The sequence below is a fragment of the Barbus barbus genome (genome assembly GCF_936440315.1).
Source record: "Barbus barbus genome assembly, chromosome: 25".
Lineage (NCBI taxonomy): Eukaryota > Metazoa > Chordata > Actinopteri > Cypriniformes > Cyprinidae > Barbus > Barbus barbus.
Genome location: NC_136753.1, coordinates 12602884 through 12623151, shown reverse-complemented (window position 1 = coordinate 12623151; position 20268 = coordinate 12602884). Strand labels below are relative to the sequence as shown.

The 20268-nt window shown below is 36.2% G+C and overlaps 1 protein-coding gene across 6 annotated transcripts in view; it reads left to right on the top strand.

The window, feature by feature from the left end:
- Window positions 1-20268, top strand: part of LOC306845239 (septin-9-like) — a 67019-nt gene that overhangs the window by 29205 nt on the left and 17546 nt on the right. Inside the window, exons 1-2 of one of the 6 annotated variants that reach the window (XM_079377925.1) lie at window positions 12153-12232; window positions 19990-20040. The exons of 3 other annotated variants lie outside the window; for them this stretch is intronic. The gene's annotated coding sequence lies outside the window, so the exon portion shown is untranslated. Of the gene's footprint in view, window positions 1-12128; window positions 12233-19989; window positions 20041-20268 lie in introns of those variants that run through there. 2 more of the 6 variants (XM_079377926.1, XM_079377924.1) reach the window with 2 other exon arrangements.

The following is a 20268-nucleotide window of genomic DNA, read 5'->3' as shown; positions in this document are numbered from 1 at the left end:
CTAGTAACTTAACCCTGTCATTCAGAAGTCAAGTTGTGCATGTGGAAGATTCAGTGATGAACATGAGAAAAGGGAAAAGAGCCTAGTTAAAACAACTTCTCACAAATTTGGATTTGATTAGTCATCCAAACTCCACCTCCTCATCATTATTACATGCACAACAGAACACACCAATGCACACGCATATATCTAAACAACTCACACATGTACATCACAACCAGGTACACATCCAAACATTGACAGAACACACACAATGAATGGCACACAGCACACATGTGGAAACTCTCTAGGCCAGAGGAGTTCCTGTAAATGCTAAAAAATAGAGGAAAGAGCAGCTGCAGCCAAGAATGATCTAATGCTTAACAGCCACACTGTGTGTGTACTGTATGTGTGTGTCTGTTTATGTCATGTCATGTGTACGGGTCCTTCTCAAAAAATTAGCATATTGTGATAAAGTTCATTATTTTCTGTAATGTACTGATAAACATTAGACTTTCATATATTTTAGATTCATTACAACACAACTGAAGTAGTTCAAGCCTTTTATTGTTTTAATATTGATGATTTTGGCATACAGCTCATGAAAACCCAAAATTCCTATCTCAAAAAATTAGCATATCATGAAAAGGTTCTCTAAACGAGCTATTAACCTAATCATCTGAATCAACTAATTAACTCTAAACACCTGCAAAAGATTCCTGAGGCTTTTAAAAACTCCCAGCCTGGTTCATTACTCAAAACCGCAATCATGGGTAAGACTGCTGACCTGACTGCTGTCCAGAAGGCCATCATTGACAACCTCAAGCAAGAGGGTAAGACACAGAAATAAATTTCTGAACGAATAGGCTGTTCCCAGAGTGCTGTATCAAGGCACCTCAGTGGGAAGTCTGTGGGAAGGAAAAAGTGTGGCAGAAAACGCAGCACAACGAGAAGAGGTGACCGGACCCTGAGGAAGATTGTGGAGAAGGACCGATTCCAGACCTTGGGGGACCTGCGGAAGCAGTGGACTGAGTCTGGAGTAGAAACATCCAGAGCCACCGTGTACAGGCGTGTGCAGGAAATGGGCTACAGGTGCCGCATTCCCCAGGTCAAGCCACTTTTGAACCAGAAACAGCGGCAGAAGCGCCTGACCTGGGCTACAGAGAAGCAGCACTGGACTGTTGCTCAGTGGTCCAAAGTACTTTTTTCGGATGAAAGCAAATTTTGCATGTCATTCGGAAATCAAGGTGCCAGAGTCTGGAGGAAGACTGGGGAGAGGGAAATGCCAAAATGCCTGAAGTCCAGTGTCAAGTACCCACAGTCAGTGATGGTCTGGGGTGCCATGTCAGCTGCTGGTGTTGGTCCACTGTGTTTTATCAAGGGCAGGGTCAATGCAGCTAGCTATCAGGAGATTTTGGAGCACTTCATGCTTCCATCTGCTGAAAAGCTTTATGGAGATGATTTCATTTTTCAGCACGACCAGGCACCTGCTCACAGTGCCAAAACCACTGGTAAATGGTTTACTGACCATGGTATTACTGTGCTCAATTGGCCTGCCAACTCTCCTGACCTGAACCCCATAGAGAATCTGTGGGATATTGTGAAGAGAAAGTTGAGAGACGCAAGACCCAACACTCTGGATGAGCTTAAGGCCGCTATCGAAGCATCCTGGGCCTCCATAACACCTCAGCAGTGCCACAGGCTGATTGCCTCCATGCCACGCCGCATTGAAGCAGTCATTTCTGCAAAAGGATTCCCGACCAAGTATTGAGTGCATAACTGAACATAATTATTTGAAGGTTGACTTTTTTTGTATTAAAAACACTTTTCTTTTATTGGTCGGATGAAATATGCTAATTTTTTGAGATAGGAATTTTGGGTTTTCATGAGCTGTATGCCAAAATCATCAATATTAAAACAATAAAAGGCTTGAACTACTTCAGTTGTGTGTAATGAATCTAAAATATATGAAAGTCTAATGTTTATCAGTACATTACAGAAAATAATGAACTTTATCACAATATGCTAATTTTTTGAGAAGGACCCTGTATATATTTTGTATGCTAAAGGATGCAACATATAATTAGTACCAAATCAGTACCAAAAAACATTTTCACTTTCTATAATACTTGGAAAAAGCATGTTCCTATTATATAGCATTCTTATTCATCTAAATTACAGATCCTTGGATGGCACAGAACCCCCTGGAAGCACACGATTTGTAAATCTACCATATTTGCTTTATAGATTAATTTCTTTTCTATCCCACTGTTTAGCATCTGCTAGTTCTGGTACTGTGAAATGTCCTATTAAAGTCATTATCAACTTATACTGGCGCTGACCTGCCCAATGGCACTGCATTACGGCACTTATCCCTCTTTAAAAAAAAAAAGAAGAAACACAAACATTTGTTTCTGTGAATTGTGGGGACTTTCAAACATGACGCTTTATGAGTTTTAGCTGCTGAAATTTTAAATGGATCTTAAAAACTTTTTTTTAATAAACATGAAATGTTAATACATTTTAGTGAATAATAAATTTAAATTAGCCACCTCATCTTATTTTTGGGAGTGGATAAAAGAATACAAATTTAACCCTCAATCTGTCCATGGGGACAATATGACCCCAATCAAGTTTTTCTTCCCAATCAAGTGGTTCCCTTCATCTCAGTGGAATAAGATTTTGTGACTTTTCTACATTTTCTATCTATATTCACATAAAAAAAAAACGGTCTTGATTCGGTTGTTCTGAAGGTATGTCTTTTTTTTTTTTTTTACTAATCTGGTATTTGGGGTCAGTATTGAAAATGAATGGGAAAAGTGAAAAAATATGTATTTTTTTTTCATTTGTAAAAGAAAAAAACCTATACATCTGAAAATTTCCATAAAGAAATGAAGGCCTGGTACTAGAGCACAAATGCAATGTAGAAAAGACATGCTCACACACACACACACACACACACACACACACACAGACAGACAGACAGGTATGACTGCCACAGAGAGCATAATTTGGCAAATAAAATCAGCCCTAAATGCAGAACAAAAATATAAAGGGGTGAGAACTAATGCATGCACGCACACACACACACACAGAGACAGAGAGGTATGATTATCACAGAGAGCATTTGTATTGTTATTCGATGTTCACTCTTCACTCCTGTTCATTTATGCATATTGCTGTTGGTTTTATTTAAATATGATTTATTTAATTTTTTCTACATTCTAAAATTATTATTTTTTACACGTGGTTCATTAAAATCAATAATATGCATCTATAATCTGACTCTGTCTTGTCCTAGGTGTCTTATGTGGCATTTTTCTGTCAAATTTCTGTGGCATTTTGTAAAAACAGACATTTCAAAATGTATCAAAAACTACAAAAATTAGACTGTATGAAATAATATTTATTTTATAATGTTTAAATATACATAAATTCACAAAATGCATTGCAAAAGTTGTGATACGCACCATGAGAAATTATAAATTCTGAAAAAAGGAAACAATAATATCTAACAGTTGAATTTTGTAGTTGGCCCTATACAAGTATACAGTACAGTAAAGTTGGGATTTGGGCAAATTGTGGCAGAAGGCAACCGCTAGCTATGTTGTAAATGTGTGACAGATTAGGTTCCTTCCTGTTCATTCAGTTTTTTGAACAGGAAGTGACCTCACACTAGATTGTCTCACGTCCTTCCTTCCAATTGTTTCCCTTGATCTGAAATTTACTCATGTAGTACATTTTGTAGTTTTTGTATTCAGTTCTGATTTGCTATAAAACCTCAGATCTGCTTAAATCAAGAAATGCTCAAACTATTTGTAATTTTATGCATTGTTTAATTATCTTTAACAGGCAACTGACAATCCCATTTTTTCTTAATGTTAAACAGTTCTAAACTTGGTTTTCTGACCTGTTCCTGACCTATATACACCAATTCCTGGGTCCCTCAGATCCTGTGACTCTTATTGCAGAGGTTTCATTTAAAAGCTTTACTTTTGGGTCTGTAACGCTGAAGTAGAGCTGTGTCTACAGCTTCAGTGAGGTCAGATCACCCAACCAAAGAAGTTACACATGCACGCAAGAGAGAGGGGCTGTCAAAATGGTGACAAATCACCAACTAAGCGCCTCCTGCTGGTGATCTAGACGCTCTGCAGAGTGTTTTTGACTGGCTCCAGTCCATGCCTCATCCTGTGCGTGTGTGTGTGTGTGTGTGTGTGTGTGTGTTTGTGTGTTGACCCCCCCCCCCCTTCTCAACAGCTGAATCTGAGATAGAAAGGTATTTGAGACCTACAAGTAGAAAGAAGATACACAGATTGTTTTTGTTGCCTTTTCCTCTGTTTCTGTTGTACTTGGTCCTGTAATAAAGCTGTGGTTTTACAGTAGTTTCAATATGTTTTAAATTCACATTCAATAAGACATGTAAGCAACCACAAGTTGAGAAGAATGGTGAAAGACCACTCCAACTGTCAGCATTCAAATGTGTCTACGTGCAAAGCAAATTACAATTATTTTATTATATATAATCAGTATATATTGATTGCGTGTCTATAATCAATATACAGCAAGGCCTTGATTATGAAGTATACCATTTTTTTTTAAAGAGCATCTTACTGACTCTTACACAGGGATGATAGCTAGAATGATAACAAAAATGATAAAGTTATAATAATCATTTTAATCTATGAAAATAGTTGTCCACACCACACGTATAACGAAAAGAAACAATATCATTAGAATTACTAATTGCAAAATGCCAAAAATATTTTTCATTATTAACCATGAACTCTTAAGCTCTATTACAGTAAGTTTGAAATGTATGTACAGTACTTATGATTTGAATACATGATTGAGTAACTATTTTTGGATCCCTCATTCATTATGCCTATAGTAAATCACATATTAGAGCTAAATGAGATTATTAGACACTACACAACCAACAACGGAAAATCTATCATATAATTTGATAAATTCAAAATGAACTATATCCTGTTAACTATATGAGTAGGACATAACAGAGACACACTTAACATACAAATTATGCAAAAAGGTTTGTTTTAATAATCATTTTTAAGACTCTGTCCCACACTTCATGCATACTTGTAGTCTTTTACTTTTGTAACACTTTATTTTGACAGTCCATTTTAAACATTCTACTAACTATAAGTAACTTTGCAACAATATGTCAACTACCGTTCATTAGAGTATTAGTAAACTGTCTGCTTAATATCTGTAAACTCTTTATTTTGAGGGTCTCCAACAGACATTCTACTCATTAGAAATAACTTTGCAAGTAATTTGTAATTTCTATTAACCCTAATCTTTACCCTAACCTAATAATCTACTCTAATGATAGTTAGTTGGCATGTAGTTGCCAATTGATAAGAGCTAGTTGACATGTAATTGCAAAGTTACTTATAATGAGTAGAATTTCTTAAGAGGACTATCGAAATAAAGTGTAACCTTTACATGAAGTTAAAATGTCCTATTTGTCATTTTAATGTTCAGAAGAGTTCTCACAAGTGATGTGATGTACCTTTTGATGTAAAACCTTTGTTCCAGGCTCGAGTAATTGATGTAAAAAGCACAAGCTTAATGTACACAACTTCAAAAAAAGTGAGGAAATCTCCAACAAGCACACCCACTTGCACTTGCACTTGTCAGGTTCAGAAACAAAAACTCGAGTTTGTGTGTTTTTTATGTTGTTTTTCGATAAAGATGTGTGTAATGTTGACTGAGGACCTCTCTGTCACTGAGTTGAGTTGAGATGCGTCACTGGAAGTATGACAGTCCTCTCTTGATAACATTTCCGGAAACATGTGTTTACTTTACATGGCGAGAGGGAAGGTCAAGGGTCACACAAGTTTCCCACCACAATGCAAACCAGCTCCATCCAAAGGACTTTTTCTTGGGGCCCAACTGACTTAATCTTACTCTTTTGTCTTATCCTAGATGTTCTATTTTCTTAATCACTCTCTAACATTTTATATATATATATATATATATGGTATATATAATTTTTTTGGTCACACTTTGTTTTAAGGTCTAATTCTCTCTAATTTGCTGCTTGTTAACACTGTAAGGTCCACACATTTGCCCAAAGAAGGTATCCAATGGTGGATGAAGGTTTCCTGTGTGTTTGGTCTTTCCAGTGTGCAAAGTTCTTCAATTTAAGTTAAACTCTAATCTGACTCCATTTTATTATTTAATCTGACTCCATTTTATTATGACCTCGTATTTAGCTTGAAATGCAAATTGATTGTCTATTTCTAATTAGTATTCTTCTGATATTTGATTATTCTAGTTAACTCTTGACTTTATATTTACTCGTTCATTCGGTTGCTCATGTTGCTAACAAGGATACAACATAATTTACTAGAGACAATAATTACAGAGTAAAACAGAATAAGGTCAAATGTAACAATTTATTATCAGTCAGGTAAATACTGTATGTGTTATGTCAATTACACAGCAATTCAAAGAGATCAAATCATATCAATACAAAACATTGAATTCTCAAAGATAAATCTACGAGTAAAGGATGCATACCTGACTTTATAGAAATACATAGTGTGAAGTATTGAGACACACCACACTACGGGCTTCTGGCTACAGAATCGCCCCGATCCTTTTGCAACATTTCCTTAAGTACTCTGACCAAGATAAACAGCCCCCGAAATGGAGACAGGAACTAACAATTGGAATTTGCTTTGATCAAGTCGAGTTAACACCTTTTGGGACAGAAGGTAATTTGCATGAAAGGTACTGGGAACTGACCCACCCTCTACAGTGTGCAATACATCTCTAAACTCTTAGGATCTGTATTACCTTTTAGTTTACTTCTTGTAAGAATGAGACCATTGTACCAGACGCCCTGAGACAATTCAAATGATACCAAACATGACTGTAAATATCACTTGCATTCATGTAGAACATTATATTATACTATCGACCATTCTGAGTGAGCTGAGTGAAGGGAAGGATGGGTGAGGGGAAGGAAGGGGATGAAAAGGAACTGATGCATATGTGAGAGAGGCATTTTCCCACATTTTCTCTCAGTGGGATGTGGAGACAGATGTCTGTATGTTAATGCACTGTGTGTGTGTTGTCCATCTCAGAAGTTCAAAGTGTCTGAGGTTCTGTAATTCTTACAACAGTTAGAAAGGTAGTTGTTTGGTTTAGGTATGATCAAGGGATCTAAAATATGGTCATGCTGAAAATTCATTAATATGTGCTTCTTAAGTACTAACAAGCAAAATGTACAATGTTTCTTGTAACAAAATGTACAATGTTTCTTGTATCTTGTATCTTCTTAAGATAATGTCTCTTTTTTTCATATTACATGGCGGCATACTTTCTGGAAAGCCCTCATATGTCATGAAATCAAAGATTCTCCCCTTAAAATCTGATCATATGAAATGGATCTTTATCAATCATGTTTATACTGAGCCTTTGGATATATATACATACAGTATATATAACCCAGATTCCGTAAATGTTGGGACATTTTTTTTATTTTGTATAAAATGAACTAAAAGAATTTCAAATCACATGAGCCAATATTTTATTCACAATAGAACATAGAGAACATAACAAATGTTTAAACTGAGAAATTTTTATAATTTTATGCACAAAATGAGCTCATTTCAAATTTTATGCCTGCTACAGGTCTCCAAATATTTGGGACGGGGGTATGTTTGACGTATTTTGTAAGTCTTTGACGTATTTTTCGTTTAATGATGCGCCAAATGTTCTCTATAGGTGAAAGATCTGGACTGCAGGCTGGTCAATTCAGCACCTGGACTCTTCTACTACGAAGCCATGCTGTTGTAATAGCTGCAATATGTGGTTTTCCATTGTCCTGCTGAAAAACACAAGGCCTTCCCTGAAACAGGCGTCATCTGGAGGGGAGCATATGTTGCTCTACAACCTTTATATACCTTTCAGCATTCATAGTGCCTTCCAAAACATGCAAGCTGCCCATACCGTATGTAATTATGCACCCCCATACCATCAGAGATGCTGGCTTTTGAACTGAACGCTGATAACACACTGGAAGGTCTCCCTCCTCTCTAGCCCGGAGGACACGGCGTCTGTAATTTCCAACAAGAATATCAAATTTGGACTGGTCTGACCATAGAACACTTTTCCACTTTGAAACAGTCCATTTTAAATGAGCCTTGGTCCACAGGACACAACGGCGCTTCTGGGCCATGTTCACATATGACTTCCTTTTTGCATGATAGAGCTTTAGTTGGCATCTGCAGATTGTGTTTACCAACAGTGGTTTCTGGAAGTATTCCTGGGCCCATTTAGTAATGTCAATGACAGAATCATGCCGATGAGTGATGCAGTGTCGTCTGAGGGTCCGAAGACCACGAGCATCCAACAAAGGTCTTCAGCCTTGTCCCTTATGCACCGAGATTTCTCTAGTTTCTCTGAATCATTTGATGATGTTATGCACTGAGATTTGCAAAGCCTTTGCAATTTGACATTGAGGAACGTTGTTTTTAAAGTATTCCACAATCTTTTTACGCACTCTTTCACAGATTGGAGAGCCTCTGCCTGTCTAAGACAGCCCTTTTCAAAATTTACTTTGTTGCCCCCGTGCCAACTTTTTTTAGACCTGTAGCGTGCATCAAATTTTAAATGAGCTCATTTTGTGCATAAAATTATAAAGATTTCTCAGTTTAAACATTTATGCTTGTTATGTTGGCTCATTTGATTTGAAAGTCTTTTAGTTTTCATTTTACTCAAATTTAAAAAATGTCCCAACATTTCCAGAATTCGGGTATATATATATAAAACATAATAAAAAACATGATTTTTGAAAATTTTAATGTAGTTATCGGTTTTTGCAAATAAACTGTTCATATATATATATATATATATATATATATATATATATACATCTACTAAATCCATTCCATGATATCTTGATGAATATTAACAAAAACCCTTTCTTATGAGCATATTGTGTGTATATATATATATATATATATATATATATATATATATATATATAATATGCCCATATGCTGTATGCTGTACATTTCCTCCAGTAGGCTGGTTTACATAAATAAGATGATACAGTACTGGACAACCATGTGTGAAGAGAACTGATGCTAAGGATGTCCTATGTCCCTTACAGTATTGTTCAATTTACAGTATTGCCATGGCAGCTTGCATAGGAAACTGCAGCAAACCTTTGATTGAATTTAACATACATTCACTTTAAACACTCACTATTGCATTGCAATTTTAATTATTTATCTCAAATATTGTGCTGTCACCTGGCTGTTATCAACCAAGCACAAGTAGTAAATGCATCTAACAATGTTTTCTGTTATTCGTTACAAATTGTAATTCGTTTTGAAGGTTTGGGCCCTTACAAAAAATGTATTCGGCTTCTCATCCTTAATAACAAGCATCATCACATAAGGATGTTATTTGAAGCAGAGTCTTGGACGTACCTCACCCTCTCCCCCGCAGTTGCCTGACTTCACTGTGTTTTTGCTGTGGACCCCAGTGAAAAGCTTTGATGTGTGTGTGTTGGAGTGAGAGAAAGAGAAATTATTTCCTCGGTGGGGGGTGCAAAGTAACCTTTGACCTACCTTATGTTCCCTTTGTGTTCTGCACATTATGACCTCATGACTCACATCTGTCAGCCTCAGAATACTGAACAGCAGGGTTCATCCAGCTCTGGGAAGTTTAATTCTCTACTGATTACAAAGATGCGATGAACAACACTGCTGCTTATGTGGTGATTCTTGGGAGTTGTGATGTGACCTGTGGCCGAATTAGAAGCAGTGCAGGAAGTGACCACACAACTGGAATGAATTAACAACAAACATGGGTACAATAGAATGTCTGTCTTTTACTTTACCTCAGAGAAACAGGCTTTCAATAAATGAACAAACTGTCCCAAGGTTGTTTTTCTCTTATGAATTCTTTTGCTTCAAACAGGGCCTTCAAACAGGTCATTTTGTAAGTGGCCAGTTGTAAAGGAAGGAGCTGGAGACATTGACAGTGTCCAAAAGGCAGTTGCCTTGTTGCAATAAATTCACAGGCTGCGTTTGCGAACAAAGGTGCCTCAAGAAAATTATTTTGGGCAGGCTTCTGAAGCAGTAAAATGATCTCAAACAAAATAGAGAGAGCGTTGATGACAACTAAGGAACATTTAATTAATGCTAATATAATTTTCATTGAATATTAAAACTAATTTCTTGCTAAATTATGCAAAAGTTGTTAAATGCATTTACACATAAAGGAAACCAACTTTTAGATCCCATAATTTTTTAGCTCAACTGCCACAGAATCAAACACACATGTTACAAGGGAAACATCATGTTGCAGTAGACAGAATGTGACATAAAATTTAGAAATGCTTTGTTGCCTTCCTACCTCTGTATACTGCCTCTGGAGGCAGCATTTTTCAGCTTTCGGATGCAGCCATTGTGTTTACAGTAAACTCAGATCTTGCAGCTGTTAAATCATAACTTTCAAGAGTTGTTTCAGGGGTTAAAAAAAGAGTGCTCTGAAAAACATGTAACTGTACAATTTAAAATATATTTCTGGTAATATAGAGTAAAAGTAAAGCACAAGCTTTGCAAATTTGGACAGAGTAAATTAGTTCAGAAAAAACAATAAAACCAATCTGAAATGCTTTCTAGTAATCAATGTCTGACCGTGGATTATGACTGTATTGAACCATTGAGACCCTTTGACATTTTAAGGTGACAGTTTTACTATAACCACATATCATCCTCAAACTAAATGTCCTTCAGTTGAGAAGGACAGAAAAGCACCAGGGGGACAGGAAGCAAGCCTCTTCCAGATAAGAGAGAGTCTTAAATCCGCAGGCCTTAAGAATGAGTCATCCTCACTGCCTCAGTACTAGAAAGCTGTGAAATCAATTCCATATGCTGTAATTATAAAGCGTGGCTCTCACTATCATATCTAATCTTGCACAGCACAGACTTCCTCCTCTACACTCTATATCTCTCTGTCCCTTTTTCTCTCTGACTGGTTTTTCTTCATTTTGCTACTGGGTCGTAATACACCTTCATTTGCTTTCTGATAACTTCCTGTGAGGAAACCAACACAAACATTCACTCTAAAACAACAAATAATTCCAGCCTAGAATCTCAGGAAGAGGCTGACTATGTGTGAAGAACAACTTGCCAGTAATATTTGAATGTTTATGGTAGTTATCATGGACAGGAAGTTATGTTGTCAAACCTCTAAGGACCAATCTCTCATGTAAATGCATAATTAAGATAAGCAGAGAAAACCTAAATGACAACAGGAAGTAGACTGCAGTTTCTCTCCCACCCTCTCTCTTTGTCTTTCTCTGGTCTATGGTTCCAATGAGCCTATAGGAGTGCCTGAGTAACATAATGCAGCTATTCTCAGATATATTCAGAATTACACACGAACACATCTTGACAGGCCACTTCCTGTACCCTAAAATATCTATCTCGTTAATCTCAGTGTCTGATTCCTTTCTTTAGAATTGATTTGAAGTTTCAAAAACTGAACAAAACTTTGCCCACGTGACTGTCATCTCATTATATTCAGTGCAGAATGCAGTTTTATCATGTCTGTGATCAGTCTTTGCTACACAACAGGTGGCTGGATGTGGTTACTTTCAGACACATAAGACTGCATTAGTGTGTTGCAGAAGAACTGTTGAGTTTAATAATTGTAGTCCACTGAACACTGATAGTTAGCTTTCCTCTAACCTTTTAAAGATACAGCACTGTTTTGTGCAGTTTAATGACTTCCTGAATTTTGCATGTTTACTTTCTTGCACGTTCAAAAAATACAAACACTCGGGTGCATGCACTTGTATACGCATGCATATAAACATACTTATGCACATGTTCATAGACATCTGTAAATTTAATCATTTCCTCTTGTATCGACATTGACTGATTCTAAATTTACATAAATGTATGTTGTTGAACAAAGTTTTTCTAAAAGTACACTATGTAAAATTCTTCTACTTTTGTGGAGACATTTGGTCCCCATAGTGTATGCAAAACCTGAGCCACACAACATGACAGATACTACTATTCTACTACACCCATGTTTGAATGGGTGATGAGTGCTGCTTGGCTGTTCTGTGGTCACATGACCCTGGAGTGGGCGTGGCTGTGAGTCCAGCTGGTGTTGCAGACTGACTGACTCGGGCACAGAGAAAGAGGGACAGAAAGAGAGATAAAGAAAGACAGCAAGAGCTACTAAAAGAAGGGTGAGTCGCTGTCTGTTCTCCATGTTTGCTTCTGGTAAAACAGGCTGTCTTTGCATGAGTTTTATATCTCTTTCCAGAGTCTCATTCGGAGAGGCTGTAGCGCTTTTACAGAGATACAGAGCGCGCGCGCGTGCGTGCCTGTGTGAGTGTGTTACTGCATGCACAAGTTTCCCAGGTGTTCTCACTGCGGTCTTGCCAGTGAGGAAAGGAAGCAAGTGAGAGAGGAAGAGAAGGGGAGATTTTGGCTAGCGTTTGTGGAGTTTTGTACTGTTTTAAGACCTCTCTTTCTCTTGTTTGTCTGTGCATTGAAACAGATGATAAGCTCAGTGAACCCCTCCTTCTACTTTCTTCCTCCCCCCACCCTTTCTCTCCTCCTCCTGGCCCTCTCTTTTCTTTGTGTGGGGTGTGTCATCACTGCTCTTAGTTTCTAGAAATCAGACATTTTGATAATCAATTCTTCTAATTAGTTTACATTGGACCCAGAATCCCACATGTTAAAACTTGTGTCATAGCTTCAGATGTTCTCTTTGGGTTGATTATAAACATCCAATCAGCGTTGTTTGAATGGCTTCCTGTGTTCATTCTCATATGTTTGTGTTGCATGACAATGCAGTTGCTGTTGTTTAATTGTTGTCATTAACATGGAAGCCAATTGGCCTGTGTGTGTTCAACACAGATCTGCTCTGTTCCTCTGGTTAACTTCTGATTCCATTTGTCAGTGAGTGTCAGATTACTTCGTCATTTTTTTTTCCAGTAACAGCAGTTAGTAATTTATCTAGAACACTGATCTTTTGGTTGTGTTTGTGGTTATAAATCGATTACAAATACTTCTGTCATCTCCAGTTACATCAATAAGGTTATATGATACCTGTTTAGCAGAGTTCCTTTTTCAGATAAAACACAACGTCCTCATATATCGACCCAATCGTTTCACAACAAATCCTACCACATCTGTAGAACAGCTGAAATTCTTCTTCTTTTTTTTTTTTTTTGCTGAAATATATTATTTCACTGCAGCTGTTTTCTTTCTTTTTTTAAAGCATGAACCCATTTTTTAACATCATGTACATGCATCCAAATATAATATATGCTCCAAATGTAAAAAAAATGGCTTTGATAATTTAGTTGGCCATTAACACTTACACACTGTAATTATTTTATTAGGTACATTACATCAAGGTAAATCTCAATGTTGAGTGCTGTTCGAAATTATGTGGACAATTCAAATTTCACACATCTTCTGAAAGAGTGCATAACATATGTGTGTGTATATATATATATATATATATATATATAAATAATAGGATATTCCCCATATTATGCCACCAAAACAAATGAATTAGGAACAAAAGTATAATGTATCTTTTTATTTTTGACACGCGTAGATTTACTGAGATGGATATAGCTATGATACTGCAAGTGAAACAATGACCTGTGTAAAAATGCAAGAAAATAAGCTGTTGAACAATGATGTTGATTAGTTAAATGAATTATATAAAGTGCATGTGGAACATGAGGATCCCTGCGACCACCATACCATATCACACTGATGTTGATTGGCCTTCAATTTTATGTTCAGTATCTTATTTTGTTCTTCACAATAGTAATAGAAAAAAAAATATATATATATTAGGACTGGGCGATATGGCCTAAGAAAAAAATCCCCGATTTTTTTACAAAAGATCTGATTCACGATTTAAATCGATTTTTTTCCCCCCTACTTAAAATCAATCTGCCGATGACAAAGAAATTGTTCAAAACAAGTTTTAACTTCATTTTGTTTTGATTTTCCCTTGTGGGATTTAATCTGGATTTCCCTCTTGGGGTTAAAGTGCAATCAGAAACAACAAGCCAAAAAGACAAGATGGCAGGCCCTGCCATAGTAAAAAGTGAATATGTAACTTAACATAACGTAACATAACATAAAATTATGTGACCCTTTTTGATAAGTTTTAACATCTTGCTATTCAGTAGATAGGAGGTAGTTCTGATAAAGTGTAAACAAAACATTCAACAGCATTAAATATCAGTGACTGTTTTGGCGGGACGATGACAAATGGTTTGTAGATCCTCAGGACCACTGACAAACATCTGATCATGTAAAATGTGTGGTAAGTACTGCCGCTCTATAGTATAAGTGAAACTAAAAAACGATTGTGCATTCAAAAGCAGTTTCAATGCCAGGCGTAATCCCTGATGCCCGCAATTTTATATACAATCAGGGCTCTACGCTTCCTTTTCTTTTTAGGAGCTTGATAAATCAATAATCAAAAATTCTGATAAAAAAATAACCTTCCCATTACGAGGTGATATTTGACTCCATAAAGTGATGTACAGGGAATTTAGTTTTTACCTTTGTAATGGCATTTTTCTAACTTTATTAAAAGTATGTTATATTTTGTCAAATTCAAAAATATATATTAATAAGCTTTTTATAATTTCTAATAAAAACAACAGAATAAAAACAAGTAGAATAAGATACCACTCAAATGAAATCAGTTTTAAGGAATAAATTTGTACTACAGAGGTACAGAAGAACACACAAGTGGCTTGTAGGTGTGTTTTCAGATGTTTAATGAGGCTCAGAGGTTGCATAAGTGCAATTAAATTCATAAATTCATGTTGAGGTTAATGTTTTAAATATACAATTTTGAATGTAGAAATATTAAGGCCTGGTTTCACAGACAGGGCTTAGACTAAGCGAGGATTAGGCCATAGTTCTATGTAACTATGTAGCCATAGTTTAAGTACTTTTTTGAAATGTAAAATTTCAACAAATACCATTATTGCTTTCTTTCCTACTATACAATGCTTACAATCCCACTATATAATAATTATTCAATAGGTAGGTTAATATCGTATTCCCAGAATAAAAGTATATCGCCTCAGACCAGGAGACCTTTAGGGACCAGAGCCCAACATAGCTTGGACTGGGAACCCTCATTAAAATTACATTTTGCACAGAAGAATACAGCAGTGTAGAATACAGCTAACAATTAGCAGTGTAGAATACAGCTAGGTTTGAGACTTGAGAGTAATGAAATCTGTGTATTACTCATTAATTGACTTAACTCAAGAGTCCCAATCCTGTTCCTGGAGGTCTACTTTCTTCCTCAAAGTTCGGCTCCTGCCCTGATCGATCACAACTGAACTAGCTAATAAAGATCTTCAGAAGCACTTGATAATCACAGACAGATGTGCTGGAGCAGGGCTATAACTGAACTTTGAAGGTTTCTCCAGAAACAGGATTGTGATCCCCTGACTTAACTGATGGTTCAAATCAAAGTCAATGTTTCATTCTTGTGTTTGATGCATCTGGTGAACACATGAAGTGTGTGAGAATCATCTGTATCGTCCAGCTGGCGTTTTAAGTGAAAGTTTCTAGAAATGATCCATGTAACGTAAGGCTCCATATCTCTGCATCAGTCAAAGAAAGACAGTAAACTTTATGACTGCTTCCTCCTTCAAGTTCTTCCTGATCTGTAGAAATGGCATCTTGAGCTTTTTGACCGATTAAAACACAGACAGGCCAAGCTGCTGTAGCTGATCTGAGACCAGTCTAGAACTGTCTATACATACAGTGCCATATAATTTCATACGCTCATTTATAAGTGTAACAAATTGAGGATTTTCAATCGACTCGAAAAGATCATGCTTTTTTCATTGGTCTACATCTATGGGAACATGCATTTCAGATAATGCAGAATTAGTTCTGCCTGACTTTCCTTGCATTTATTATTATGAATAGTTATTTTTGCAGCCACACAATATCATTGAACCATGATATGTCATATAGTCTTTTCCATTTACCAGCAAATAAAGCTGTATCACTATGTTCATTCTTCATTTTGTCATTCACACTCTTTTCTGTAAGAACAGCTTTAGCAGCATTTACATTCCCAGCCTTGTGTTACCAAGACACGTTTAGCTACACTTTTAGGGCAACTGTCAGGTCTTCTAGGCTTCATTGGCTGTTGACACTAATTGTTAGTTGTACAAACATTTTTCATTTGGCCTACTCCTGAATTTAAATGTCTGTTGCCAGACCAAAGTCCAGTTACAGGGGCCAATATATCACAGACCACTAAACATGGGCAAATTCCCAACTGTTCTGGCTCAGAATGAAGACAGAATTAAATTGTATGTTGCCAGTAAGGAATGAATTGTTAGATGGCCTTGTTTCAGCATTTGCCTTGCTTTCCTGTGGATATATGGTTTCTGTACAGGGGACACGCACAACCTCCTTAAAGTGAAAACAGGAAATTAACCAAGTCAAATTTTGGATACAAGGGTAGAGCGTTCTTGATGTCTTGGAGAACTCATTGGAAAAATGAGACCTGTGGAATACTGGCCTATAGTTGGGGATTCTGTGGTTCTAAATGTTGTAATTTTCAGAGGACAAACCCGGTCATACTTCTACATGTACCTGATGAAATACATATTGTAGTCCTTGACTGCAAACTGCAAAATTATAAGCATGGTCAGCTGTTCAGGCATTCTATTCAGAATGGACTGAGATATATTTGAACAGAATAATTCAGCCTTAGTTCTTCCTGACTTATTTTCTTTGCACTTATGATGCCTTTCTTTTTTGGACAAAAAGTGTGTCATTAATTTGAATTAATGTAATGTAATGTAGTAATTTAATTTTATGAAAATATAAATGTTTTAAAATATTATGTTTTAAAATAAATATATGAAACAAGACAATTGTATAAACTCCAAGACAAGAAATTATAGTAACATAAATGTGACATTTACAATAGCTGCATGTGTGCAGGGACACACTTCAGCGTTAACCCTATTTCCTGTTTGTTAGAACACTGACACGTGCTATTGAAAAATATAGGCCACAGACTTTGCATGAGAGACCGGATAACTGCCACTGAAGCTACAAGTTTTTTAGAAATTTAAAACTGGCCGTGTATTTGAGTGCACACAGTGGGCCGATCATGCATAGAGCTGTTATGTTGCATGTGGCATAAGCAGGGTCTGATCACCTAAGGATATCCTGGTCATCACCACATCACTTCTGGCTTTAAATGTTATGTTGTAGTTTTTTTGTTTGTTGTCTGGCCAACATTTCATGCCCTATACAAAATTAAACAAAGCTTATTTTGCATATCTTGCTTTTGCTGTGCCACATATTAACCCATAAAAATGTGTTTATTCAGGTCCATAAGACTTTATGACCTATGTTTTTTGTTAGTTGGTAAATCAATTTCCAATTTATTATTTTCCAGAAGGTGCATTGTGTAATTTGGTTGATAGTAACTAACTTACGAAAGGCTTATACAGTTTCTCTGCATATTAAGCTAGGAAAAGAGAAAGGTTTTCTGTCGTCTACAAAATTATGTTTCACATTAAGAACCCTCTTTCATTGTTTTAATGCATAATAATTCACTGATCTTTTGTGTAGTTACAATTCACATATAATACTTCATGCTTAGTGATGCTTTATTTGCTGAGATTTAAGTTTTAGGATAAAATATTTAACTTAAATAAAGCAAAATAATGCTTACTGTAGTTTTTTTCTAGATGTTTGTTTGAATTGAGTTTTCTAAATTATAATGTCTTATATAGTTTGTGTGTTTTTAGATGCTGAAAGGGCTCTTTCATAAAGATATGCAAAGGGTAAACAGACTTTTACAACAGTATAATTTATCTAAACTACAGGAATGTTGACATTAATCAAAATGTGTCATTGTATGTTGCTAACAGTTATTTATTGATTTCAGGTTCCCCAATACTAAAAAAGTGACTAGACAGTTTGAGAATCACTGCTCTGGATATTTCATCGTTTTGCACTATGATATGAAATTTAGCACAAGCATAACCAAAAGGAACTAATTGATAAAATATATATGTAAAAGAATAGGTTGTGTGCCCATGTGACACTGCCCCCCTCTCCAATTCATGCCTCAGTTTGTTTCTTAGCAGATGGCCCACAACAGGTGTTGGCAGAAGGGGCAGCGGGGTAGTCATGTAATCAATGGCACAAATGCTCATTGGTGTCTGTGTATTAAACCATATTTAACATGCCCGCACGTTGTGATCCGTTCCACCCACCAGGCCAGCAAAAATCAAGTCTTGTCCTGGCTTAGATAATGACTATTTGGCATACTCTGAACATGCTGTTTACATGGTAGATTTACCTTCTCTTTTCTGTATGCATGTATCAATACACAACCAGTATGTGCACAATAAACACAATGTCTTCACACTTAATGTAATTCAAGATTTGGTATAGAACCTCAGCCTTCATGGCTCCATCTTGGCTAAACTTACAGGGATAACATTCCACTTTGGTATTAAGAAACTGTGGTTCACTCAAGGTTGAAGTGTGGATTTCACATGTGATTGACTGTTGGGTTAACATATGAAAAATATAGGTCACAGTAAACTATGAGGCTTCTCTGAGGCAAATGGAAAATTCTAGGCTTCAGCGGTGAAGCTCGTTGATGGGTTAGATTTACCTAGACCTATCATTTTTATTTTAATTAGCTTCATGTTTTTGCCAAAACTCCACACAAATTGAAAGACAGCATTAATCATTGATTGTTTGGAGCCAGTGTCTGAGGTGAAGGTGGCGCCTGATGTTGAAGGCGGAGCATGAGGGGAGTGGTTTGCCTGATTGTTTTTTTTTTTTTTTTCTTCTTGTTATGCCAGTATGTTTTATGGCCTCCAAGTTGCATTCATTCGTGATGAGTAAAATTCACAGCTATTCAAGCTTCACAGCTACCTCGGGAGCTGTTTAGTGTGTGTGTGTGGTAATGTGCGTGTTTAAATTGGAACTTAAGATGCTTTTTCTGAACCGGTGGCCCAATCTGTTCTAGATGTGAAATCGCACATTTACAGTGAGGGGTTTTAAAGGATGATTATTCAGGTGACAAGTGAAAAATGTGATCACAGCATATAGTGTAAGAGACAGTGACTGTAATGGTGTTTCTAATTTAAATAATGAGTAAAACACAGAGACTGAAACTGATGGCATTAAATGGCATATGCTACATTCTCTAGCCAAAATATGGCTGCTGCAGTTGTCTGTGTAACTGTCTAGGGGACTAATGTGTTTTTAGACTTTGTTTTCTCAGAAAAGGCTGTCAAATGGTGTGTGTAACTCACTGACAGGAAACGGTTTTCTTAAATCTGTGATATTGTACATCAGCTACAGATGAACATATACAAAACAGTTTTACATTTGACTGACTGATCATTTTAACATGAAAATGTACCTGAAAACATAGGAGTGAAATAAAAAAATAATATTTAAAGCATATTAAAATAAGACTGTTCCTCAAATTTGGCTATACTCTCAGTTTTGTCTTTTATTGAACCCTTTTCTTTATACTTAATAATGGTATGTGCAGATGTGTAACATGTAGCATAAACTGTTTTGGTTAAGTCACAGATTTTCCACCTCAGGCAACTGATGCAGCAATAGTGTGTTTCATAACTGATAAGTTATGTTTGTACATGCCTATGCTTTTTTGATGTTAAGTAAATTCACCTTGTGTTATCATCTGGATATAGTATGTTATTTATTATATTGAATTACATGTTATTTATTTATTTATGAAAACAACACTGGAATATTTAGGTGTATCTTTTTGTTTGACGTTTGTGCAAGTGTCTAGACATTCTGTGAAAAGAGGAAGCCACATTTTGTCGTTAAAAAAGGAAAAGCAGCAACTTTGTCCCCTCCCACTTTCACATTGAGTTGTATGTCACTTGCTTTCTGTCACACATTTTTCAAGCTACTGAATCATCAAATTCAACGACTTTGCAGACTGAATACTCTGTTTTGGGTAAGCTTGTGATTGACATTCGATTTGTTTTTACATTTTTAGTATCTTTTGGTAAATACAGCGAACAATTGATCATTTGAGGAGAATTAAAAGAGGTTTAAGGAATATTAAGAACTTGATAAAATTGGTTTTGTTAAACATAATATAAAATTTTGAAAAGAATTGTTGGTATTGCTTATATGTTTACATGTGTTTTGTTAATCTGAGGTAATAACTGTTGTGGGTTTT